This window comes from Apium graveolens, chromosome 2 (genome assembly GCF_009905375.1).
Source record: "Apium graveolens cultivar Ventura chromosome 2, ASM990537v1, whole genome shotgun sequence".
Lineage (NCBI taxonomy): Eukaryota > Viridiplantae > Streptophyta > Magnoliopsida > Apiales > Apiaceae > Apium > Apium graveolens.
In genome coordinates, this window is record NC_133648.1 from 153146874 (window position 1) to 153154221 (window position 7348).

Here is a 7348-nt window from a genome sequence, read left to right on the forward strand (position 1 = left end):
AAGAACAGATACTTATTGCGAAGGATCCTCTTAAAGGCAAAATAATTCCGCCTATCTCTGCATATTCTTTTGAGGGTCTATCTAGTTCTGACTCTGATGCAGAAAGTGTTCCTGATGAATCTGACACAGCTCAGCTTAAGCTTGCTATTGATGTATCTAAGAAGTCCAATGCTGATTCTTTTTCACATTTCAATGTTGATCCTTCTTATTAAAATACTGATGTTGAGCATTTTCAAAAGATTGAATGGGATTTTGCATGGAGAGATGCACAACTTTTATCTCCTCAGCTATTGGTATGCAACATGTTCACAAGGCCTATGATGGACTTCAAAACCCTGAACTTAAATTGCATCTTAAGGCCTCTACCATCTCTGTGAAAGGAATTCTCTCTGAACTTGCTAATACGAAGAAATCTCATACCAATTTACAGAACAAGATTGATTCATTTATGATCAATCCACTTACTTCGGCTGACCTCATAAGTGTGAGAAAGGCTGTCAAAGCCGTGGTTCAATCTCAACAAAGCATGGATACTCAATTTTCTTCCTTGGAAGATAAAGTGTCTTCAATTGCTGATAAACTGGATGCTATGTTTTCTCTTCTTTCAAATACTGATGCCAAAAAGGGGGAGAAGATAGCTGTCACAAAATGTACACCTGACTCTATTCAGTTGAAAGATAAAGATACTGATGATGATGGTGATAAGAATCTGGTTGTAAATGTTCAAATTGCTCAACAACCTCAACATTCTAAAAGATCTGGTTCTTCAAGACAAGGAAAGTCTACTGATGCTCATGAAGTTAAGCACAAGACTAATGTTGATGCTCTTGAAACTTGTGATGTTACAATCTCTAACATAGCAGATGCGAAAGGATTATTCTTTCCTTACAGACACAAGGAAACAAGTGAAAAGATTGTTCTGTACTACAAGGATAAGAGGTTTGAGCAAAAGAATTCCAAGAGTGCTCTTGGGTTGATAACTGAAGAATTTCCTGATCTAACAATTAGAGAAGCAGTTATGTAACAGAATGAGTTAATGGCTCAAATTGAAGCTGAAGCCAACACCTCTAAAGGAAGAGGAAAAAAAGGTGGAAGAGCTACAAGAGCTAGAGGAAGAAGAGGAAAAAGAAGAATTTCTAATTCAAGTCAAGGTTCTGTAATTGATTCTGCATTTTTGAATGTTCTATTCAGAGAAGGTTTTGTTCATGTACAAGGACATGATTTAAAAGAAGAAGCTAAGGATACTGAAGAGATGATTGTCCAAAGAAAGAGGAAATCAACCGCTGATATTGCTCAAGTTGATATAACTAATGCAAATGTGTCTCTTAAAGCAGACTCAAATTCTGAGGAAAAAGCAGACCCTGATGTTGTGAATCTGATAGCTGATTTTGACACTGATGAAAAATGATCAAAGTATTTGATGAATCAACTCTTGATAAACAAGAAATAATTGACAAAAGGAGAGTTGATCAAGCATGCAGTGACTATGAGCAAAGAATTCTAAATTCAAGAAGAGAGCTGTGGCAGAAAACAAGAGGGAAGATTCATAATTTATCTACAAGGTATGCTCCTCTCAGCAAGAAGGATAAAAGATGGAAAGATGTTAATTCATTTAGTTATCCTAAAGGATTCAAGCATATTGAATTTGTATCAGCAGGACTAAGGAATTCTATTTCTATTCAGGAGAATATTGATAAGTCCATCAAGAAACCTTCTTGGGTGGAACTTAATGAAATGCTAAAACTTATCAAAACTCATACTAGAGGAGGTATTGGTCATTCTGGAATGGAAACTCTGAGGTCTGATTTACTGGACACAGATATTCTGGCTGACAATCTTGGTGAAAGAATTACTCCTTCACATTTTGAGAAGGTTGAAGCTGTAAAGATTGTATATAGGAAGATAAATCTTGATGATGTCAGAGAAGAGATTCTGTACATCTTGAAAGATGGTAAAGTGAAAAGCTTTACGTTGCAGCAACTCTTGATGAAGACGGTGACATAGTTGAAATATATTCACTATCTTCTTAGAGCTGAGGATATTGTCACCAGAAACTGGTCTTCTATGATACTTGAGAGTATCAGAAGAAGAGTCATGAACAGAGAAGACAAATACAATGCTGATTATATTCCTATGTATAGAACTTATACTGGTCAAGAAATGAAGATGGAAAATGGAGCTATTGTTCTAAAAGTTTTTCTCAACAATCCTCAATTATCTTTTAGTCCTGATCATGAAGATGTCAGCTTAAGCTTTATGTTGATTGGTGATCTTGAAATAACTAAGAGTTCGATCTCTAAATTAAGATCAGCCATTTATCAGCTTGGAGAAGATACTGAAGAGAAGAAAGAGTTGAAGAAAAAGCTTGTCAAAGTCCTTCAAGACAAGGAGGAAGAAAGGTTAAACAAAATTCTGGAAACAACTGTCAGTTATCTTAGGATTCTGAAGTATGCCTTATTCCTTGTACATTTTTTAATTGGTTTAGGCATCATTGAGAATGGAATTTGTGCTTCATTATATTAAGCATAAATTAGGGGAGATTGATACGTGCTGATTCTCAATGATCAGGAGGATCTCAGGATCTGACTGTTTCGGATATCATCAGTATTTGATGTGTCATCAGGATTTGATGCATCATCTAGTATCTGTAGAACATCAGCATCTGAAGGCAGTCTGTTTTTGAGATTAGTTTTGTTCCTTATTTTGAGGGATGAATATCTGTTGCATTCTGAGTGATAGGACTTTGTATATTCAGTAAAAGATATGTATCATTTTCTGTTAGTAATTGATAATGCATATCCTAGACTGATTTGTAGCAACTGTGTATTATATAAACATAGTTTAGGTCATCACATAGTGATTAACTTGAGCATTGTACGACCTAGCAGCTCTCAAGAACATCAGTATTTCTTGAGAGAGTTTGTAACAGTTTTATCAGAAATATAAAGAACTGTTATATTTTTATACTTGTTCGAAACCTTTATACAATTGTATTCAACCCCCCTTAAACAATTATATTATTACTGGGCAACACATATCGTGTATATAAAAATTACGAGATATATCGTATAAGCCCCTTCTAACATCTTTAGTGTTCCGTGGGGTTCTTATTCGATATATATATAAACTACTCATAATTATTCGTCTAAACTTCAAAAGCATGATCTTACGCCAATTACTTGCACTTCTCTTATTTGGATCTTGGCTAAGACTCATAAATCTTATACAAGTGCTTGAAGTTAAAAGTATACTTTGACTACATAATCGTCAAAATATAAGTATACTAAAATCCTTAAGCCTACAAGCTTAAAGGATAAGTTTCAATTCCGAGATTGTAACTAAAGTATTCTTCGATCTATAAATAATTAATCGAAATAAGAAAAATACTAAAGAAGTCATAAGCTATAAGTGCTTTATATAAAAGACTTCTCATATTACTCCACAAATTCATTTAATCTATAAGGAGTAACTATAAAAATACCTGGACTACTATTTATTATCTTAAGTCAAGTATTCTAATTTAGTTTTAATAATCTTATTTGAATATTATACTATCTTGTGGGCTAGTACCGTAATATACTAGTTCAAAATAAACTTTCTCTACTTGTTTTGTTTCGTGGATTGTCTTATTAATTCTGTAGTGAGGTGAAGTGACGTGAAGTGATTCTCGTTTTAAGACCCAAGTCCTAGATGTACTAATGGGGAGTTAGTAGTCTTTGCACCGTGAAGAAGAGGAAAGACCCAAGACCGGATCACTAAGATCCAGGATGGACAAAAGCTAATGAAGCCAAGTCCACACAAAGGTTCTACAACAACCTTGAAGAAATAGCGGGGAGTTATTGTCTAAGATAAGTTGTGTAGGTATTACATTTATTTTGAGGTGGTGACCCTTGTGTTACGCACCAAGACAAATACTTGTAAGGGTGTAAAGGCTTCTCTGCCTACTAAAGTAGCGAGTTTATTATAAGGGAAAATCCCAAGTCCGAGAGAGGAGCTCGGGGACTAGACGTAGGGGTGAGCGAATCTATTTGAGGTTGCGCCATCGCGAACCAGGATAAAATCACCGTATGGTATTTTCTTTCTTGCACTTTATTTTTCCGCACATATGAACTGCATAACCACTCGGTAAAGTTTTAAAAAGTGATAAATTATTTTAAAATGTAATAATAATTTTTAAATTGGTAAGTAAGCTATTCAACCCCCCTTCTAGCTTAATATAGCCCTCTTACGGGACCTAACACATTTTATAAAGGCCGAGGAGAAACCAATCATAGCAATTGTAACCAGTACCAAACTATCTACATTCAGGGGTAATTTTTTAAATCATTTCAATAATAATTCCCGATATAGTGTACTTTTATGTTGTTTAATTAGTTTAATTTTAATCATCCAAATATAAAGCAATATATATTCCTAATATATTTCAATTTTTTTAATAAATTATTTTTTTAGAAACTGTACAAATTGGTTGATTGCCATCTTCAAAGGTCTACCTAAACTTGAACATTGATCCGGTTGTAGAAATGCGAGAGAGATATTTTCTTTTTATATAAAAATAAATAGTTTAGGTAATTAGTTCAACACTTATTATGTTAACATCATTTTGTCATTAAACAAGATTGTTGGAGGAAGGTTTTAAAAGTCCTGGAAATCCTGAAAAGATGTCAAACGAAATTGCAATTATACATTCCATTGAAAGGTTAAGGTTGAAATATTTGAATGACAGTTATTCCACTTTAAGTGTCAAGGTTTTTTATTCATATTTATCATTCATGCACTACCTTTTTCCATTCATTATACAATTGAAATGATAACATCTTTTTACTATCTTCATTGTTTTACTAATATTTCAGAAGAAGGTTTCTTGCACATTCAAAATTCTTAAGTTTGAAGATGTAGATAATTGATGGTACTATAGTTGTCAGAAATGTAAAGTAGATGTTGAAAAAGAAGAGAAGAGGTTCAGATGTGAAAATTGTAAGAAAAACTGGACATTTACTGAGAAGAGGTTTGTTTGGATTAGTAATGATTTGCGACACTTACATAGTACATTGTTTATTTTTTATTAATTAAACTTTTCTAATTATTATCCTAATATTTAGGTTACTTAGCTGAGGATTCAACATTGACTACTAATGTCATCCTCATGGATCGTGTTGTGAAGAGGCTAGCTGGGAACACTGTAACACATTACTTGAATAAGAAATATGTGGTATTGTATTTATATTTTGATCAAAGTTGTGTAAATTTTATTTATATTTTTTATAATGTTATGAATGTCCAATTTACTGTTATGGAGCGACGATAAGATACTCATATTCCTGATATTCTGAATGAGATTGTTCAGAAAGAACTAACTGTTAGTATTGATATTAATGAGGCCAACATTACCGAGGACAACATTTTGTATGAGGTTGTCGATTTGTTAGATTCCTTTGCGGCAAGTTCATCCATTGCAGATTATTCTCCTGTTCCAGAATGTACATCCTTTGACAAAGTTGTTGTGAGTATATTTCTGTAAACATGACAAAACTAATAGTAAAAATTGTTATAGACTACATTGTTTTTCAATCCCAATTATATTTCAGGCCAGTGAATCATATCATTTGTTCGATAGCCCAGATTCTGCAAAGTCTGCAACCAAGAAGCCAAAGACCGTAAGTCCTTATGATTCACATAATTTATTGTTTTCCATCAAAGAATATTATAAACATCAAATTCTTATTTAATTAAGTTGTTAAACTATCATTATACTTTGTGGTGCAGCATGCCTAATGCTTACACATTCCAGTGAACCAAAGCTGCTACACAGTTGTCGTGTTTGCTTAAGAATAAAACTTTTTGCTTTCATTTTTTTCACGTTTATTTTATTATCATTTCATACGGTTGTTATGTATGGCTTAACGGTCTTCCCTTCATATATTATACCAGATATTTTGTCATGCTGATGAATTTGATTATTGATGTTATGTTGAATGTTGAACGTTTTTCGTACATAAATTATTGCAGCATAACACGTTGAAATTTATAATTGAACCATAGATATCATCAATATATATTTGACTTGAAAATCAAAGTTTTATTTATTTATTATTTTTGAGATGAAATCACTATGATGTTAGAAACATATAATTTTCTTACAAGTTACAACTTTAAAGAACCAAGTTGCAAAGTATTTGAATACACTTAATGTTCCAATCATTTTTAAGTGTATACAAAAAAATTACTTTAAATAAAGTGCACAAATTTTTAGACATTTACTTTCTGGATATAGAAAGATAAATAATTAATGTGATGTTGATTTTGATGAAAGATTACAGATAACAAATATATCATACATCAAGGATTTAGTTAATCATTAGACCTATTAAGATTAAGATCAAGATTAAGATGTACTTGAATCAAGGTATTTCCATTAGCATCAATAATTGTAAAAAACTAACTTATTCTCAAAACGTATATCTTACATTTATTGTGAAAGAGATGTGTCCTAAGTCCAATCATGTATGATGATTTAGGAATAACTTTTATGTAATCTATTTTGATTTCATTGATATTAATAAAAGACTTGTTTTGGTTTTATTGCGGGCTTTATCTATTTAAGTGTTTAAATAAGATATACCATAGTTTAGAGTAAAGCTTTTTATGGATTATGATGAGATCATAATAATGAGACCTAAAAGATGATAACTCTAAACTTAAATTGTGATGCCCTCCAAACCCGGGTGAGAAGTTTGGGGTCCACAACACAAACACAACATATAAACCTGTATATAAGATACTATTCGCAATGACTGTGCTTTACATAACCATGGATCGTAACAGGTTAAAGTATGAAAAAAAGCCACAACCTTAACTTTTATTACATCATACCAAATCCCAACAAATTTAACTTACAACTGATAATAAAATTATTCTTACAATCTTACTATCTCACTACCGCAATAAGCTCCTGCTAGCTCGATCCAACTCAATCTGGAATCCTAGCTCGTACATTGAACTGGGAAACCTCGCTATCAACTGTATCCTTCTTAATTGTAGAATACATAAAAAGATTCGCAAGAGTGAGCTAACTAGCTCAGCAGGTCACAATGACAATAATTGAGGTTAATCAATGATCAAATGAGATGACTCAGAGGAATCAAGTTTATTGCTAAATAATCATTAGAATTGGATATTCATTTTAAGTTTTTAAAACCAAGGTTAGGCTGCTGATCAGTCACGTACTAACCCCGAGCAAAGCACACATCACTGCTTTAACTATTGGATCCAAGGCACACATTGGCCTAACTTGACCATTGATATGGTCTGACCACGAATCTGGTCCACATATATAAAAAAACTATCC